General features: G+C 42.5%; 1 long non-coding RNA gene across 1 annotated transcript in view; it reads right to left on the bottom strand.

The window, feature by feature from the left end:
* Positions 1-1,553: 1,553 nt before the first annotated feature.
* Positions 1,554-20,939, bottom strand: part of LOC117877329 — a 36,143-nt gene continuing 16,757 nt past the window's right edge. The window contains exon 5 of the long non-coding RNA XR_004645686.1: positions 1,554-2,882. This is a non-coding gene — a long non-coding RNA (uncharacterized LOC117877329). The remainder of the gene's footprint in view (positions 2,883-20,939) is intronic.

A 20,939-nucleotide genomic window follows, 5' to 3' on the forward strand; every position in this document is an offset into this window, starting at 1 on the left:
GGGGAGGCACTGTGGAAGGGGTTCAATGATGCCAGATAGAAGATAGGTGTGTTTGTCACTGATGGAAGCATCCCAACGTGGGAAAGGGGGCAAACAGATTTCATGGTGAGTAACACAGCTGTGGGAGATTATGCATGCATTTTGGGAGGGCAGTGCCAATGGAGCAGGGATATGCCGACATATAGCGAAATCAATGGCAGTTTTTGCCTGAATAAGGACTGCAGGCCTGGAGCCGATATTATTTATTCACTGGCTTTTGATTCAGAACAAATGAAGAATGCCCATGCACACTCTCTGAGCACCTTACCCATGACAAAACCAAGATGCAGAGCCAGCCAGGACTGCCCGGGGCGAGGGGGGGGGGGGGGGGTTGGACAATTTGCCCCAGGCCCCGCAGGGACCCCGCAAGCCCTGCCGAGAATCCCTTTCCTCACCCGGCGTCGGTCCGGGTCTTTGGCGGCATTTTGCTGACAGGGGGCCCTTCAATCGCTCCGGATCTTTGGCGGCATTTCAGTAGCGGGGGTCCCTTCAGTGCTGCCAAAGACGCAGAGCGACTGAAGGCCCCCCCCGCCACCGAAATTACGCTGCCACAGACTTGGAGCACCGCCCGGTGAGTGTAAGCTCCCCTGCTTTGCCCCAGGTCCGCTGAATCCTCTGGGAGGCCCTGGCACCAGCCTGATCCAGGTGATATCAAGCTGATAATAAATACATTAATACTGCTTGTTTGCATTTCCAAAGATCAGCAGTTATCAACGCACTTTACAAGCATGGATGAATTATCCCTTCTACTCCCCTAATTGTGCAAGCCCCCTTCCTATTCTGTCCTATTTCTACTCAGACCTCTGCTCATGTGCTCACTCCTTCAAGGCCTCATTGGCCTGTCACTTTATCATTATCATGCAATTCTCTCTGCCCTTTCACATTGTGTTGGCTTTCATTTAATTTTATTCACTGACCTTTTCCTTATTCCTAATATGTTTGTTTGTTAGTGCCTGATCTCTCAAGATAGTGAGTACGTCCCTTCTGGGAGGTATTGCTGAGTGCCTTCTGGGGCCAGGCCCTTCTGGTGCAGGGTGAAGTTCTGCCTTCTTAAGGCCAGATCCTGCACCATGAAATCAATGGCAGTTTTGTCATTTATTTCAGTGGAGCAGGATCTAGAATTAGGGTCCTAATCCAAAGCCCACTGATGTCAGTGGGAGCCTTTCCATTGACTATGGATGGCTTTAGTCTACACCCTAGATGAGCTCACATAACTCCCATTGATTTAAATGTGGGTTCTACATGTGTCTCTGATGACACAACTTGATCTCTAATTTAGTAAGAAATGTTCTGTCCAACTAATTAAGGGGCCAGTTACCTCCTCAGACAGACGTACGCTGAAGTCAATCGCTGTGGTCCCTGGCCATCTGAGGACAGAACTGGGATGTAATTTTTAATGACTCAGAGGTTCATAGATATTATAGTCAGAAGAGAATGTTATGGTCATCTAGTCAGATCTCCTGCAAAACAGAGGCCATAGACTTCCACCCAGTGATTCCAGCATCAAGCCCACAACTTCTTGTTAAGTTAAAGCATGTTTTAAAGAAAGATATAAAGATGTACACCTTCTTTCTAGTCTGAATTTGTCTAGCTTCAGCTCCAGCCACTAGATCTTGTTATGCCTGTCCGCTCAATTAAAGAGCCCCCTACTATCAGAAATCTTCGATAGGTACTTATCGAATGGGATGGGGGTTTAAAGAGCCATATATCTGATGAGTTTTTGAATGTCATGTGAGATGCCTTAATATTCTTTTCATTTGCTGTTGTTCTATAAATAGAGCCATGTCCCTGCAACCAGTCTATAAAGGTCACCTTATAATGTTTTTCTATCTCCTGTATTAAAAAGCAATGCTTTTCAGCTGACATTCCAACTTCAAGTCAAGCATGATGTAAGTTTGTTCCAGACTACAATGAAATGGCTGCGAACAAGATTGGTATATAACTGCTGAAGAGCATCCCATCCATAGTCAACAAAGGGCACTTCATCAGACAAAACAGGCTGCACAGATTGTCTCCAAATATTTGGTTCATGCTAAAAATATAGCACATTTATTAAAAATATATATTTATAAACATTGGTTTGAACAGACACAAATGTCAAGCAAATGAGAAAGAAAAAATAATCATGTCACTTATTTCCCCCAACATTTCATTGTTTTTAGGCAGATCTTGCTCAACGGAATTGTTTTTCCATGATTGCACCATATGTTCATTCTAAATAAAAAGCCTGTCAGTTTCAATGTAAATAAAATTGAAAAGTCAAGGAGAAAAAAAATTATTTGACCTAATGGACACAAAATCGGTGCTATCTAGCTATCTTTCAGAGTATATGGTATACATTAGTAATTCTAAATAGTGTACAGTCTCTTTCTATTGTGTTTGTATCCCAGATTGAGTTCTTCAAAACTGCTACTTACATAATTGCAGTCATTTCCCCCCAAACCAAACCCAAATAAAAAGGGAAAGGAGCTTGTTACTGCGTGAAAAAGTCTTGTTAAATTAATTGTGCTTCAGCTTTCGCTGCCTGCAGGCAGTGCTTTTATGATGTGGTAATATAGTACAGAATCAATGTTGATTAAGCAACATGTCAATACCCTACAATGTTTGTTGTCACCTTTAGCAGCTGTTTCGTCGGTTCTCGTCGTGTGCCTTCTGGCTCACAATGTTGTGTAAATGTACACAAAAATGATCACAATGAGGTTCAGAATTGTTCCAATAATCCCAAGCATTGCCAGGATGGTTTCTTCTTTGCTCTCCTTTTCTTGATTGCCTTTATCTTCTTCATTTCCACTAGTGATTACCATCTTGGTAGCCAGTTTCTTTATCCTTCTCCTCAGGCTAACCTAGAATTAGAAAAATGAGCATCAAGTGAATTGTTAGTTATAATGACTTGTTTCTGATACTGGGGCCAATCCTGCAGTCCTTATCCCCATCATATTTTATAATAATGGTACATTTTAAAATAGTTTATGAAGGGTTTACAAATGATTAGCAGATATTTAAATAAATGGTTAATCAAATGCTATAGTCCAACACTCAGAAGGTTAGTTATAACAGCCTATAACAATTTCGACTGATGTGCTTATGACCATTCATAACACATACTACTCATGTCTGTAACATGATTATAATGTCTATTAACCTTATAAACTGTTTATAAATGTACCTTTCATATAAAGTGTGTCTCCTGACTCAGACAAACTCCCACTGAAGTCAGTGGGAGCTTTGTCTGCATCAAAACAGCAAGGTATGGCCCATAAAGTGGTGGGGAAAGTTGGTTTATACTATAGGACTATGCAGCAACTGGATAAGAGAAGTAAAACTGAGGAGACCTTGTTTCTTTTAATAGGAAAATAATAAGACAAAAACATTTTGTTTCCTGACTAGAAGGAAGACAACAGTGACTTTGCAATAAATAATTCAGAACAAAAGCAGAGACAAAATAACGCCCCATCTTCACTTTTTTCCTTATTCTTAATACAAAATAAAAAGTTACTTGCAGCACAGTCAGTTGAGAAGTATCAGACCCGCCAATGTGAAGGATTCAGCTATTTTCTAAGGAGCAGCCTCAGATTCTGTGAGGCTCCTACAGAGGGGAGTCTTCAGTTTGTGCCAGTTCCGGCTATCCAGCTGACGGCTCTGGGTCTGTTCTGTAAGCCCCGACGTCCCACAAACCTGGAAAGGGCCATTTTGTTTCCCAACACAAAATGACCTGCTCTGCCAAGATCTGGGTTCAGGTTACATGTTACCTGATCTCTGAGGCTGCACACTGCAATTCCTTGGGGGGGGAGGGTCACAAAATGTGGTGAAAATGCCCAACCGGCATATTTTGTAGGTGGCCTTTACACAGAACAGAAGGGAGAACATGCACTTTGGATCAACTGTTCCTGTCTCCTCCCCACAACCACCCACTTAGGGTACACGTCTACACTGCTATTAAACACCTGTGGCTGGCCCATGTCAGCTGACTTGGGCTCATGGGGGTCAAGCTATGGGGCTATTTAATTGGAGTGTAGGGCTCTGCGACCCTCAGGTGCTCCAGCCTGAGCCCAAACATCTACACTGCAATTAAACAGCTTTGTAGGCCGAGCCTGAGTCAGCTGACACGGGTCAGTCGTAGGTATTTGATTGCCATGTAGCCGTATCCTTACTGACCTGATCTCAGTGAGGCTGGTGAATCACACTGAGATAATGCGGAAGGAATGCTGGAGTGTATACAGAGGAGGGGTGAAGGACGAACACCCAGTTAACCTGTTTACACAGCTCTCTCCTCCATGCAGCACAGCAGGGAGAGTGTAAGGGTCATGGCTTGCAAGCTGAGTGCATCCTTGAATGACAGGAAGATCTGAGCCCAGGTGGGAGAAAAAGATAGAAAAGATATAGTAGATAGGGGGCCTTTAAGAAACTAAGGAAGCTGGGCTGCTGGGAGAGAGGGGGCTAGGGAGGAGGAGTCTCTACTATTTGTGATTTCTGTGTATTTTCCATACTGTGACTACAGAGTGCATTCCTAATGAATACCTATAACAATATTTCAGGTTCAATGCTGGTAGGGCCTGAGCTGGTGTGAAAGGGGGTAAGCGGCGCCAGTTCCACACACAATTACCTGGCTCTGCACACAAGCTAGCATTAGCAGATACACATGATAACACAATGCGGCTTAGCATCCCCACATGGTTTGCTGGAAGATGAGAACAACTGGGTCAAAATCTGGTGGGCATCTGCGGGAAGCACAAGACAGCAGCACTTTGCACCTTGACAGAGCAGCGATAGACATTGTTCTACAGTGCTGTGACCCACCGCTGCTTCTGGTAACCTGCCCTAGGACAGCAGAGATCTCACTTAGCACCTTATGTATGTAACTGCTGCTACCCAGTCTGTGCTGCCTTAACCAGGACTTGACCCTGAAAGGTCTCAGTAGAATCTTTACAAAAAGCTTTTAAGATAAGTTAACCTCAGAACGAATTTGTATCCTCCCATTGTTGTATCATCCCAAACACATATCAGTCTGACACCACATCACAAACCTACACACCAGCCCATCACATAAATATATCATCACACCTCCAAACCATGAATCCGTTGGGTTGCCCATCTTCTCAAACGCTTTGGTAGCCATGATGCTTTCCCTATAATAAAGTGATGAAATTGGTCCCAGTCATAAAATCCATTTCAGGATTTGAGTCTCTGCTCAAGAAAAAAGTTCCAAACCAAATCAAATAAAATCCCAGGCCTGAAACAAAGGGAAGTTGCAAACCAATACTGGGGGATGTCAAGTTGTGGGCAAAAGCCTTGTAGAGTAGCTACCTATAGTGGGTTCAATTCTGTGAGATACTGAGCACCTCTCCCATGGTGCGGAGCACTCTCCATTCCATTGAGTGCACTCAGTACCTTGCAGGGCTAGCCAGTGCTGTCCACCCCTCATTTTTAGCAGCACTAAATGCACTTACTGTGAAACAAAAATAATCATAAAGGGTAGTGGTCTTGATCCTGCAGGCTGCTAAGCACTGCTGGCAAAATGACTGAGACCTAGAGTGCCGCTACTCAGCACTCCATGTTTGCTCAATACGGACCTGATTCCTGCAATAAGCTAATCACGTGCTACGAGGTGTTGAGTGCCTTCAAATCCCTTCAATGTCAATGAGGTTGTCCCAGTGGTATTCAGCACTTTGATCCGGCCTCACCTGAGTGGAGAAGTTCAGCACAACATGGAGAAATAAATATGCCACATTCAGCAACAGAAGCTGGGCACTGGGGGAAAATGTGTGCGCAGAGAAAGGATGTGGTGAGGGCACAGGTATTTAAATGTAATCCAGTCCATAGGTCTGTCAGTTACTCTTGCTGCCAGCCAGGAGCTGTTGCTCACTGGAGAGTGCTTATGAGCTGCACTTAGAAGAAAGCGAGAGCAATGGAAGTTTCAATGCAACCGTATCTCTAACAGCCAATAGCAAAACGCCCGCACCATCTGCTGCCCTCATCTTCCTTTGTTTGATTGAATCATGAGTAACAAAGCGTCCTGTGGCTCAGCACTGCACAACTCATGCACTCTGCAGGCTCAAACCCAGGGAGTCTGAACTACCCACAGTACTCAGTGGGCTTAGTGTGGGGAGTGCTGAACATTGCCAGCTCTCACTGCTCTTGACGGAAACAGAGTCTGAGCACCTAACAGGATTGGGTCCTAAATATGACCTTATTAGTACCTGGTTTGGCCCAATCTAGCACTATTGCAGTCAATGGAAGTTTGGACATTGATGTCAATGAGAGCAGAATCAAAACTACTTTTACAAATGTAGGGACTGACCGAGCGAGAGACTGAGCATTCTCATCTCCCATGTTGTCAATGGCAGCTAAGGTCATTCAATATGTGGCAGGATCAGGCCCTTCGTCTTCACCCCTCTAGTAGGCAGAGGGTATATTTTGCTACTGCAAAACTATCTGCCCACAGTTTTAGTACAATTTGCCTCCTTCCATACAAGTCTCTCCCTCTGAACTAAAACTGCTCTGTTAACAGTAGTGATTCTATGACACAGAGTAATTATGATTCTGAACGAGAACAGCAGCAAGTACACACATCCCAACTTATTGCAGTAGGTTTGCCACATCTAAGATCTGGCACACACCCCTAAAGAACTGCCTGCACCAATATGTTTGATGGACTTTGTTCATGCTGGCACTTTGATTTGCTCTTGAAAAAGTTTTGGAAGTGACCTGACTCATGATTATAAGTCATTATTTATAAGGTCCTCAATTGGATTAAAGGCTTATCCTGAGTGCCCAAACTCCCGATGGGCTCTGGCAGAGCTAAGCGTGATCAATGACTTGTGGGAAATGCTTTGCATGCTGCTCCCATGCTATCATGTATTATCTGAACAACATTTTGAAAAGCCCCTTGGGCCAGATCCTCAGGTGGTATAAATCAGCATAGCTCCGCTGACTTCTGTGGAGCTACATCAGTTAACACCCTCTGAGGATCTGGCCCACTATGTTCAATCTTGCTTGAAGATCAGATGCTATAAATTCTGCATGCTTAATGCATAATCACAGACAATCACCAGCAAAATTGTTCTGATATGTAAACTTGTTTACAGTCCCCAGGCTTTTAGTTGTAGTGACACATTAACAGATACGAGCGCTTTAATTTTCTGAAGACAGTTTCACCCTCCAGGGATGAGAAATACACAGCAGAACTGGTTTTGATTAGCAAACTGAAGAGGACACTGAAATCATGCAAAGAGTGCATAAGCTGTTGAAGTGTGACACCTTCCTTATCTCACAAAGAAGGGAAGCTCTAGCAGTGCTCAAATTACAAAGCCGGGGAAGAGAGGATTCTAGAGAATATAACCCACTTGAACATCAGGAGTTTGAAAAGTCGGAAGCGATTGTTCTAATTCAAAGTTCTTCTAATCACATTGCTCCTTTAAGGATGAAGTTGGGTGGGAAAGTTGAGTGCCTTGCTCACCACCAGCCAGTCATTCCCAGTAGCATTAGGAGATACTGTGCTGCTGGAGGTGCTATTTTTGGAATGAGATGTCAAACAACATCCTTAGCTCCTGTGCTTTGCTAAAGATCCATTGGCACTTTTTGTACAAGTTGCTATGGCAAAGTTCCCACATTCTACCTGACTAGAATCCCTATACCATTCCCATGGACAGGGTACTCTTCACTTCCTGGCCTAAACTGCTGAGTTGTGCACTGTACGCTCTTAAACAACAGTCATGTTCCTCCCCAGAAGCATTTCAGTGGTGGATGCAGAGAATCCTGCCTTTGTTTGAAAAGATCCTATGGATGCTTTGGGATGAAGAGCGTCATATAAACGTGAGGCATCATTAAGACAAAGAGAAAGAAAAGAGGGGAAACACAGTGTCAGTTTATGATGGGCTTGAACCAAAATCCCATGCATTTGGGAATGTTTGGATTTGAATTTCATGGCTCAGTCCAAATGCCAGTGAAATTGTGGGACACCTCACAATGTTTCTGTGCCGATATATTAGCCTCCTTTGGGCAGCTCCGGATCTTTTATGCAGTGCTAGAATGGAATGGAATTCACATCTTCTGAGATTCATAGTCCAGTGTCTTAATCACAAACTCATCCTTCCTGAGAAATAAAAATAAAGAATTTCTGAAGCAACTACAATTGGATGCTGGAAGATATAGATGTGTACCCTCCTTGTAATATGTGGATGTGATCTTATAAATCAATAAACAGGAACCACAATTTATTTATCTTTGAATAATATTCCTCATTGGTATCCATTCCTGCTATTAAATCAAAACCATTTGGAAAAAGACAAAAATAAAAAACCTTCAAAATTTGTATTTTTATACTCCAATGCGATATAGTGTTAACCAAAATACTTGTAGGAATTTGATTAGGAAAGGAGGATATGCTAAAGCAACTGTTTCCAGGTCCTCAGATCTCAGCTCGTCATCCTCATTCTCTAGGGTCTTTCTGGAGTTATCTTTTACAAATAACAGACCACAAGGACTTATAAAAAAAAATGTAATAGCTGTGTCTCAGTGAGAGACAGCCCTTCAATTACCAGCAAAGAGTCACGTAACCTTTGTCACAGGCAGTTTGAAGAATTGTCCTAATGTCACTATAAATTGTATTTCATACTAACCTGCCTTAGAAGACATTTAAAAAAAAATATTCATAGAAGAACATTTTTGTTTCTATAGAAAGAGCTAAGAAATAAATATAAATCTGGAATCCAATTCTTGACTGGTGTAACTCCCCTGACTTCAAGTTACACCAGGAAATAATTTGGCCCTTAGGGTGACAAACTATTTTTAAATGAAGAAGCACTTTGCAATGGAATTACGAGGTGAGTCTTCCTTTAACAAGCATACTATAATCTGCTTTGTACAAATAGGTAGAGTTGTCATCAAAACACCTAGCAACATAACACAACACTTTACAATGCAACTTCTATATTAGGTATATAGCAATCATCTATATAGCCTGAAGACTCAGCTTTCAGTTCCACCAGTGTCTTTGCTCTGAAAACTAACTATAGCCATGGCTGGTAACACCTCATGTTATTCAGGTTGACCAACACTTCCCATTATAAGACCCTGTTTTCAGTTGCTTAAAACTCTGCCAGATTTTAACAGTTCGGGCTAAACTTTTTCATGCAAAGTGTCTGTCTCAGGCTGATTTTTAAAAAAAAAAAAATTTTCAGCCAAAACAATCCAGCTATTTCTAAGAACGAGGCTAGGCGAACATATGTTTTGCCCAGGTTAAAAAAGTCTTGAGACCTCTTCTTTGAAAAAAATCTAATGACCTCATGCTTTGGAGCAGTGACAAACTCTCCTGAAATTTGGCTGAGGAGATTGTCTTTTGCTGTCCCTGTCAAAATTTGCCCACATTTGGCCAAGTTGAAAAAAATCAGTTTGAACATGCTCAGTGGAGACTGATTTTAGCAGCTAAAATCTCCAAAGATTCTGTCCTGACTGAGCATGCTCAAGCCCCTCACAGCTTCTAGTGCTGACAACACTGTACATGTGGCATCCTCAGAAAGCAACTGAGCATGCTTTACCTCCTCACAGCTCCTGGTGCTTACCAGACTACCCACGCAGCATCACCACAGAGTGACCGAGCATGCTGGAACAAAATACTTAGGGAGGTTGTGAAATCTGCATCATTGGAGGTTTTTAAGAACAGGTTAGACAAACACCTGTCAGTGATAAAACTTAGTCCTGCCACAGTGCAGGGAACTGGACTAAATGACCTATCGAGGGCCCCATCCATTCCTATATTTCTATGATTCTATGTTCCATCCCAGGGCTGTGGGGTGAAGCCAGACTTTCCCTCTAATTGCTGCTCCCAGCTGCTATGGGCCAGGCATTGAAAATGATAGCGTTTCTCCTGTGCTTTCAGTTAGTCCCCGGGCTGGCACCCAGGCAGTGTGGGGGAGGAAGCTATGTGATTCGTATGCAAAAGAGACAAAAGCAGGACCAGGGAGATGGACAAAGAGTCTTGCGAGACTGGAACTGGAGGATGGGAGACAAACTGTGACCAGGAGATAGGGAGGACTGGGAGCTGGGAAGACACCAAAACAAGACATGCCACTTCACACATTTCTCCACCTGGGACAGGGACAGTGAACAAGCAATATCTGACAGACATATAGTTACGTCATTTTAATGCACTACTGGAAGGCACTCAGATACTACAGCCATGAGCATAAGGTATACATCCTTACCTATATAGAAAAGAATAGCTGATTAAGAAAATGGGCGGGAGTGGGAGCCAGTTGGTTGGGGATGGGGAAACACTGAGACTGGATGAGGAACTGACAGACTGGTACTAGGAACCAGGGGAGAATAGCAGTGAAGGGAGACATAGCTGACAAGGTCTTGGGTCATACGGGTACTAAGTAGGCAAAGAGTCTGGAAGAAGTAGCCAGGAACAGGGGAGACTGGGACAAAGGGGAGAAGGCTACATTGTATAGGGAGCTTAGGCACCTAATTCAGGGCTATGGATTCCTCTAGATGGCAGGCACCTAAATGTTATGCATTGCAATGCTGCGTCTAAGTCTCCTTTGTAGATCAAGCTGGCAGAGCAAAGCCCTTTCATATTTGTCTATGGTCCACTATTAGTCCCTTTGCAAATATACAGTTTGTCTAGAGATTTACTAGATTATTTGCAGATGGTTTCCAATACTATACAATATACATAATGACCTGTACATTTTTCTGTCTGCAGTGGCTAGTGTACTATATAAAGAACATATTTTGATGTTTAATGTAATGCAACATATATATCATATTGCCTCAAGGACATAGTAGGTTGTATCAGTTTATCTGATGCATCCTGACATACTCTAATGTAGTGTCAGTAATTTAAAACAATGCTCATGTAAAATGGGAATAAAAGCAAGAATTTACCCATAAAACTAAAAGTATTTTCTTGCTACCTTGCACTAAAGGCACTCTTTTAAGGATTTAGAGAGAAGAATGAAAGTTAAGTTACATTTTCAGTTATAGACATTGAGCCAAATTCCGCTGTCAGTTACACTTGGATAAATCTGGAGTAACGCCATAGCTTACAGCAAAATCACTCTGGATTTACACCTGTGTAACCAAGAGCCCCAAATTTGACCCCTGATCTATTTCACAGATCTTTGAATAACATAATAGATTGTTTTAAAAATATCATAGGTAAGAAAAAGGGACTTATCAATTAGGATGTAAAATAGTCAAATTACTTGGGTGACATAAAAATTCAGAGAGGCACAGATGCTTCTCTACCCCCATCTTTGGTTAGAGTTTATTGGATGTTAATAGCCACCAGAAGTCCCTTGTGTGTAGGAAGAGCACAGGATCATGGAAAATTGGTGTGGTGAATAGTCTGTAGATAGGAACATTTGCTAAGCATAGCTTTTTAATTATTTGCAACAACTCTTAGCATTTATTTTTCAAAACTAAAAGTGTAATACAGCTAAAAGTAAATGTAAACATCTTGGAACAAAGAATGTAGTCCATACTTATAGGATAGGGGACATAATCCTGGGGAACAGTGACTCTGAAAAAGATTTGTGGGTTGTGGTGGATCAGGGTTTCACAAAACAGGGGTCGCCGCTTCTGTAGGGAAAACCCCTGCCGGGCCGGGCCGGTTTGTTTACCTGCCCCGTCCGCAGGTCCAGCCGATCACGGCTCCGCCTGGCCGCGGATCGCTGCTCCGGGCCAATGGGAGCTGCTGAAAGCGGCGGCCAGTAAGTCCCTCGACCCGCGCCGCTTCCAGCAGTTCCCATTGGCCCGGAGCAGCGATCTGCGGCCAGTGGGAGCCGCGATCGGCCGGACCTGCGGACGGGGTAGGTAAAGAAACCGGCCTGGCCCACCAGAGGCTTTCCCTACACAAGCGGCGACCCCTGTTTGAGAAACCCTGTGGTGGATAATCAACTGAACATGAGCTCCCACAGTGCGATGTTGTCACCAAAAGGGCAAATGCCATCCTTGGATGCATAAACAGGGGAATCTTGAGTAGGAGTAGAGAGGTTATTTTGCTTCCATATTTGGCACTGATGTGACAACCATGCTGTGTCCAGTTCCTAGTGTCCACATTCAAGAAGGATGTTGATAAATTGGAGAGGGTTCAGAGAAGAGCCACGAGAATGATTAAAGGATTAGAAAACCTGCCTAACAGCAATAGACTTGAGGAACTCAATCTATTTAGCTTAACAAAGAGAAGGTTAAGGGGTAATGTGATTACAGACTATAAGTACCTATATGAGCAACAAAAATTTAATAATCGGCTCTACAGTCTAGCAGAGAAATGTATACGATCGCATGGCTGCAAGTTGAAGCTAAAGTTAGTCAGAATGAAAGTAAAGCATACATTTTTAATGGTGAGAGTAATTAATTATTGGAACAATTTACCAAAGGTTATGGTGGATTCTCCATCACTGACAATTTTTAAATCAAGATGGGATGTTTTTTCTAAAAGATTTGTTCTAGGAATTATTTTGGGGAAGTTCTATGGTCTGTGTTAATACAGGAGGTCAGACTATATGATCACAATGGTCCCTTCTGGCCTTGGAATCATCAGTCAGCAGAGGCTGATGGATAAAATCTTCTCCTTCCAAGATACTCCTGAAGAATTGCCTTCTCTCAAAATAGTTGCTATATCATATTGTTATCAATGAAACTGCTGCAAGCTGCCTTGATTCAAGATGCACTCCATCAAAATGGCCATCTCCCATTATTTGTAATAGGAATAAATTAAATCTGCCCTCAAGGAAGATGGGAAATCCCTATGCTCTAAGGAGGTGAACAGAAAAAGTGTGAGCAGCAGGTGAATGGGTGCAAAGGCCATCTTGGCAAAAGGCAGCTTGTGGCCTCAGTCAGTCCAATGGAGAACCATAGGAAATGGTAGCCATTTCAAAAGAGGGCAGTTCCTCATGGAATTCTCTGTTGTAGAACATTATTCTGCAATCTCTGTTGAAGGAGAAACTGAGTTATGAAGAAGAATGGGGGGAAATTACCTGTAATCATAGAATATCTTCATATATTGCCTATTCACAATATTTTATGAGTTTTAATTATACAGAAGTTTGAAATGTCTGCTTTAGTCCATTATTAACATCATTTGGGACAAAAAGGGTTTGCAAATGAGGATGAAACTTCTTGCAAATTCTCAAAAAAATCATTCATCCTCTCAGATTAAGTGTTGTTATTTTCATAAGGATTTGCTGATTTTTCCTGCATGAAAGAGAGGTTGAATCCCTGCTTTAAGCTCAAAGCTCACCTCATACTTAACCATATAACTACAACTGGTGCCTCCTTAATATGCAGAGAGTCCTAGAACCTGAGAAGGGAGAAGGCAGAATACTGCAGTGATGATAGATACTATGGTGCTTGGAGCTATGGCACAATGTAAGCTAAAGAGACAGTTGTACTGATTAATGTAAGAAAGCTTTTTTCAGTCATAGATCTTACAGTATTTTGCAAAACAGGGTAACTATCATTATCGCCACATGTGCATGCAGAAACTGAGACCTAGGGCAGGAAAGTGACTTACCCAAGATCACACAGCTTGTCAGTAGCTGGGAATGCAGCGCAGTTTTTCTGGCTTCCAGTTCAAGGTCCTATCCACTGAACCAGACCTTCAGTTGCTGTAAACGGACCTAACTTTATTTAAAACAATGGAGCTTCACCAACTTACACCAGCTGAGGATCTGGCACACATGTTTTTAACAAGGCAATCTGCTGCATACGTACTTTAATCCAGTGTCCAATGGCAATGCAGGAACATAGGTGGAGAACGTGATTTATATTTTTGTTGGCCTCAGTGAAATCTGTACAACAATGGTAGCATAGATGGAAAACTCATAACATACACTGACGTGGAGGAAAACCATGATTGTGTGTCTAATAAAGCACACTGAAGAAATTACACAATCACAGTTCATCCTACTGAAAATATTTCTGCCAAGGTCAGTGTCATCTTGGATTATCTGCTACATAAGTGCCAACCACACAAGTTAGACCCACCCAGGGGCTGTACACTCTCGGGCAGAAGGTCACTAAACACTCGTAGTTGATCTATGGCTCCTGAGACTTGAAGGAGGAGAACAACTGCAAGTATAATGTGCAGGGTTTTTTTGCTCGCTGAAGTGCATATTATTTTGGTACACAAATAAGTGAATAAAACATATTGAAGTGGATTAGAAACGGTGGGCTAATGACTGTAGGCACAGTGCAAGCAGATCCCCACTGAAAGTACCTGTCTTACCGGATGCAAAGTCTGTTTGCTGCAAAAATGCCAGCCGTAGAAGATAGCCTAGTCATAGGTGGAGCTAACTGATCATGAATAACTAAGCATTTTTAGTTCCTCTGAGCCATTTCACTGTTAATTGCCTCCTTGGCATCTCCCACTCTTTATGGGCCTGATCCAAAGTCCAATGACATCAACAGAAAAACTTCCACTGACTTTGCTCTGGATCAGGCTCTCTATGGACCACTCCGGTGCTTAGCAGTAGATTAGGAACCAGCATCGGCAAGTGTCATTTTCATGCACTGCACATAGGAGAAACAAAGTAGTAAAAATGTAGCAGGTGTTACAATGTCTTTCCACCTTACAGACATAGGTACTCAGCAATGGGCCTCTGGCTAGTCAGGAGCACAGGGGTTGTCTCCAAGCCATAGGTAATATCATCTTTCTTCAGGTATCACTGAGAGGTGCCCCCATCAGGCCCATGCCCCTCTGAATGATTCTTTCACTTAAAAGTACTTTGTTTTAATATCTGGCCTCGCCTCACAAAATGCATGCACATCTCAGGGTGTTTTAGTCATGGTGGATGGACCACAAGATGTTGTTGCATTGCAAACTTGCGTAAAATCCACAATGTCCTTAAAATGTTGACATTTTGAAAAATTCTGATTTCACCCTCGCATTTCCACTCTTTTTCTTAATTTAAAGTTGCTGAAAAGTGAAGCTCTTTATTTATCAACAGATCATGCACATGCAATGCCATCTTCCCTACACTGTCGGCTAACATTTCTCAGACATCCACTGGAGAGATTATCATTTCTGTATGAGTGAGAGGGTAGTTCAGTCTTCATACTCATTCAACCCTTGCCAGAGACAACAAGGTTGCAAGTAGGGGGATATTTTTGTGATGTGGGCACTCCTCCATTTGCTTATTTCACAGAGAACACCAAACACCCCTTAAATGGTAATAATATTCCATCTCCTGAGCTGTGCCTAACCAGAAACCCAGATTTCATATACCATTACCCAGTCCCCCAACTCCACCCTTTTTTTTTAACCACCTCACTAATTATCAATGCCAATAACAGATGTAAAGAAATTACCACATTTATCAGAATGGACCAAAACCTCCAGTCCAGCTCTCTTCCCTTCCTCCTGATGCAGAAGCAAAATCTTTAAAGGCCTCTTTTTGGTTCCAGTTTCAGGAACACAGTTTTCTCACAGTACTCCCTCCCTACCCAGCCCCAGATCTTCCCAGGCCCTGCCATTCACACATGGCAGGCTACCCTCTGCACTAGCCAGCTACCCTTTGCCTTGTATCTCCACAGACTCAGCCGTCCCCAGCCTCTCCCAAACCTCACTGACTCATCCTTAGCCCCAGCCCCTGGCCTCTGTTTGTTTTCCTAAGGGAGGTTAGTTTTCACACCCTCCTCTCTTCCCCAGCTTTTTGGTGGTGGTGGGAGATAGGACACCGTGGCCATTACCAGCCAGTCCTTCAGGGGCAGGATATCTCTAGTAAGAGCCATCCTCTCCTCAGAGTCTTTTGATGTAGAAGCTGCCCCACCTCTCCACTGGCCCCAATCAGGCAGCAGAATGCTACAATCTGCTCCCTGCTACATCCATCTGTGGGGCTCAGAAGTCCTTGTAAACATGAACAATCTTATATTTGAACTGCAACTTTCAGCTCCACTGGTCCCAAAATGTTCTACAGCCTTTGATATCTGATATGCAAACAGTGCAAAGTGATATGCAGCCAATTCTGAGGTGAAGCACAGCCAGTGATTATCACTTCATAGGATAGGAAGGGACAAAGAATTTTTTAAAGACAGTGTAGGGTTGCCAACCCTCCAGGATTTGCCTGGAGTCTCCAGGAATTAAAGATTAATCTTTAATTAAAGATTATGTCATGTGATGAAATCTCCAGGAATACATACAACCAAAACTGGCAACCCTAAAGATAAGTTGCATGGGGAATTTACAGTGAGATATTTTTAACCCCTGACATCAAGAGACATAACTTCTCTGTGCCAGAACCACAGACTGCAGGAGCTAAGTCTTTATTTGTATAACTATATTCACTTTCTTGTATTTTAAAAACCTAAGCCAGAGGGGTTTAACACTCCTGACTTTACTTTTTAAATAAAATCTGAGTGCTTCACTCGGCAAACTCCAATTTAAAATCACAGCAGGAATGACATTGGGTTGAGTCAGAAAGCACTTTTTCCTGATACAAGCCTGTCGATTGATTTTAACAATGGACGTTTTCTTTCCATGGATCCAGTATTTCTATTCATTTGGTCATTTGGAAACCTGTCTAGGGAGACATAATATACCCCTGCACTGTAATTACCATTGCTTATATTTCATGTGTATGTGTGAAATCATACTGGGAGCTATGGAGGTAGCTAGCAGCACTTTCCAGAAGGGGACAGTCTATTCTGTGGAGGGGTTCCTGGAGTTCCAATAATGCTAGAGAGGTCTGTGCAAAAAGCAGCCCTGGCACAGACTACCATGATGGATTCAGATCATTCCTTTCTCCCAATCTTCAGCCATGCTAGTAGAAAAACAGCTCTGATTTACAGAAAGGCAAGGTTGTCCCCCGATATGCTTGACTATAGTTCTATGAAAGAGATGCCTGCTAATGAGGACACCAAAAAACATATCTTCCAAAGCTCAAGGCTTCTTTTTCTTCCCATCCCCCTAATTCCTTACTCACGTCTTTGCTCAGTTCTTCTTTTACTTACTTACTTTTTTTCCAAACTAGGTAGAGACATTTGCCCACAGTGTTGCTCAGCTTGGGGTTGGGGGGCAATGTCTGCTCTTATGGCTCATTGTGCTATGGGAAGCCTGGGATGGTGGGCTTCTGCCTGAATCTACAGTGACTTGCTTCCACTTCCAAACTTTCAACAAGCAACTTTCCTTGGCTGATCCTGTAGGCACTTACACATCCCCTTACACATCCCTCATATCAAAAATACTCCACAAAATCCAAGAAAAAGCTTTGGGATGTTCAATTCTCAGGGGTCTTCAGTACAATTCAAACCCACACAGGAATGATCTATCCCTTTGAGTACAGCACACTGGCAAAATTTGCTTCAAACAACCTAGACTACAAGTGTCAGAAATTTATTTCCAGAGATGTGCTGCTGGTGAGGGCCACTGCACGATCCTTCTTAAATTTCTTCCATTGAAGTTAAGTGACATCCCTCCTGCTGATGAAGTCATCTCCTCTCTGGAAATGGCTTAACTAGCCTTACAATCCCTGGGGCTCAAGAAAATATTGCCGAAAAGCATGCGTGTTTGCCTTTAGTATGCACATGGATGGTCTTGTGGCTAATGCACAAGGTTAAGAGTCATCAGAGATGGAATCAAGTGCCATCTCAATCGTGGACTTCTTTGTGAGGTGTTGAGGCTCATTAATGTTTGTGAAACTGATTGAGACTCTTTGATCTACATCAGTATGGAGCAAAATGTTATGGTTCTGAGAAAGCACTGAGACCTACTGATGAAAAGTGCTATATACAAGCTAGATATTATATTGATTATTCATTATTATTTCTGTTTAAATGAATTCCCCCATTTACAAACACTCCTCTCCACAGAGTATGCACTGTTGGGGAGATCCTGTGCACAAGTGTCAGACATTTTATTCCAGTACATGATTTTCACCATAGCCAGGTACATGCTCCTTCTTCCTCACTCCTGCTAGGTGGCAATTAGTACCAAGAAAATTTGAGATTTGAAGAATAAGTGCTCTACAAACACCTCTTTGTAAAAGGCATATTGTCATCTATCAAAAGCCATGCCCCCCTCACCCCCTTCAACTATATCTCTGTGCTACCTTCATTCTGTTTTCTGTCCTAACTTGTAATTGTTAATTTTTTGCTTTTCTATTTCTTTTAGCTGTCAAAAACATCAAACTAGAATCCCACTGGCTGCATCAGCCTCCAGCTAAGGAAGATTTACAGCTGTTTCAGCTTCATTTTTTTTTTATTTTAATTTCTTTTATTTTATTTTTCAGTTTTACTGAACTTTTTTGTAGCATTCACAATACAATAAATAATGCAAGTGAAACCTACAAAATATGTTGGCTGACCCAATCTGCCGTTGTTTATAATTGACACAGATGTAGAAATATAGTCATTTTATGGCAGAGAATGCGAAATGCCTTTTTATCAATTCCACTCCCCTCCCCCCCATTGTGGAATGGTGCCCAACGGAGGTGCGTAACTGCGAGCAGGCCTTGAGAGTGGGGGGGAGGGGGAAGAGAAGCATATTGAATATCACACATATACACTTATGGACTGGCCTAGCATTCCTTGATTACTCGCTAACATCAATGGGAATTCTTACATATACACACAAGAAATGCCTAATCAAGTCCTTGATATACTGAAGTATGCCTGACACCTGAATCTTTACTAAGGTCCTCAGTATAACACATAAAGCTCCGAAAAATTCAGGAACAGGGAGGGAGTTTCAGGCAAAGAAATATGTTGTTGTACATTCTACAGATATTCTTTTTAGCAACTGGTATGCAGCCCCACCAGTCTAGTGCTGTTCACTTGTATATGAAACCTACCAGAAGCCTGATCCAGCCGTTGGTGAAATCAGAGGCAAAGTTCCCATTGACTCCAATGGGAATTGGATCAGGCCCTACAAGCAGAAGTCACGGAGATCAGAGATTACACCAAAAACAAGAAATGACTTATTTTTAAATTTCAAAAATAGCCACCAAAATTTTCAGCTTAAACTTGTAGTCCTGTGGAAATGGCCCTAACATTGAATCACTTTGTATGATAGCACAGAGGAGACTTTCTGTTACTCTTACTATTGTCACATGACAGAGTCCCCTTCTTCGAAAACTAAACAAATAATTTCATAAGTATAAAGAAAACAGTAATATCCTGAAAGTTACAATCTGTCCCTCTCTGATTCAGCATTCAGTTTCTGCGTAGAGACTTTCCCCAGCTACATCCCTCCACCTACATTCCTGGTTACTGATTAAAGAACCACTACACCTATTCTTGCAGAGACAACAGTGAACATTGTCACAAAAAAGCAGGAAACACATGCCAAGAGAAGCATCATAGAGAATGAATGAGACAAACATTTTCACAAAAAAAAAAAAAAAAAAAAAAAGTGTAATTCATGCTAAGGATAATGACTGGACATGATATTTATTAAATATTAATAAACACAGCCAGTGAATCCTGCTGTTGCTTGTCTTGTTGCCTGTCTTTTTAAAATTCTGATTATTAATTTGCTTAGTCAGATTTAGTATTTTTTATGGAGGTGGCATTTATTTATAGACCGTAAGGGCGGGGGGCGGGGGTTTCTTACTGTGTGTTTGTACAGTGCCTACCATGGTGGGGCTCCAATCTCAGTTGGTGCTAGTGTTATACAAGTAATTAATAATAATAATTGTGGTTCACTGTGCTGAGCACAAGACTAGAAGCTAGAAGCTCCCTGAGTTTTTAATCACAGATATACCACTGAGTCAGCAGTTATACTTGGGCCAGTCACTCAGTGAAACTCCCACTGAAGTCCAACCCAGCAGTTTTAAATCCATGCATATAAAGCCTGAAGATGGAATAGCTGGTTTCCTAGTCCACAGGCTCCCTGTCCACAGACAGAGAGAATGTGGGAGATTGAATTTCTTCCCTCAATCTACTTTGTTCTCCATGTGAAGCTCAACAGCACGAGTCAGCTAGAGATACATGCCAACTAGTGAAAATCAAAGGCATTATGATTAAAACCTACTTAGAAAGTTCCTTCACACTGGGAACATCATGGCTTGATATGTTACTTTAAACCGGAAGCATTGCAGTGAGCATCAAGTTGTATAGAGTGATTAACTTTTGAGGTAAACCTTTTTGTATAGGCAAAAACAGTTATTTGTAGGGACAAGCTGTTTTGACAACATTCTTCTCTAGCAGAAAATAGCAGGCTTCCTCTTATAGCACAGACTAACTCTAACATAAATCTACATCCAGTTTTTATTATGTACTATGGGAAAGAAATAGCATTGCTGCTTATTTGCACTGCATCTGCTATAGATAAACTAAGGAGTTAGAGCCAGATCCTCAGCTGGTATAAGCTGGCATAACTCCACTGAAGCCAACAGAGCTATGTCAGTAAACAACTCGCAACATCTTGTCCCCTACTGGAGAAAGAGCCATCAAGTGATGCAGGGTCTGACCCTTTATCAGGATACTTAGCATTTTTACAAGCATTAACTGACTAAGCCTCAGTTTGGGACATGTCAGTAAGATTTATTAGCCCCATTTTATAGATGAGGAAACTGACTCACATAGAGGTTGGTAGCCTGACTTTCAGAAATGCCGAGTACCTCAGCTCCTATAAAGGTAACTTATAAGCAGAGGAGGGACATGGAATTCATCCTGCTACCTCCAGGCCATGGGAAAGAAAACTATGCTAGCATTGCAGTTGCTGAACCACCAAGATCTCTATTCAGGGAATTTGGGCCACCGGGACTACATAAGTGCAGATCCAGTCTATCCTAACTGTGCCAATTCAGAGTAGTGTGGAAACCACCACCATGGCACACAGGGTACGGAAGCCTTCGCATGCAGGATGGTCTGCCTACCACACACGCAGCCCCCCCAGAGCGTCGTGCCCCCACCGAGCCCCCCCCCCCACCCCCCACAAGGAGCCAGCACCAACG

This window comes from Trachemys scripta, chromosome 4 (assembly GCF_013100865.1).
Source record: "Trachemys scripta elegans isolate TJP31775 chromosome 4, CAS_Tse_1.0, whole genome shotgun sequence".
Classification (NCBI taxonomy): Eukaryota; Metazoa; Chordata; order Testudines; family Emydidae; genus Trachemys; species Trachemys scripta.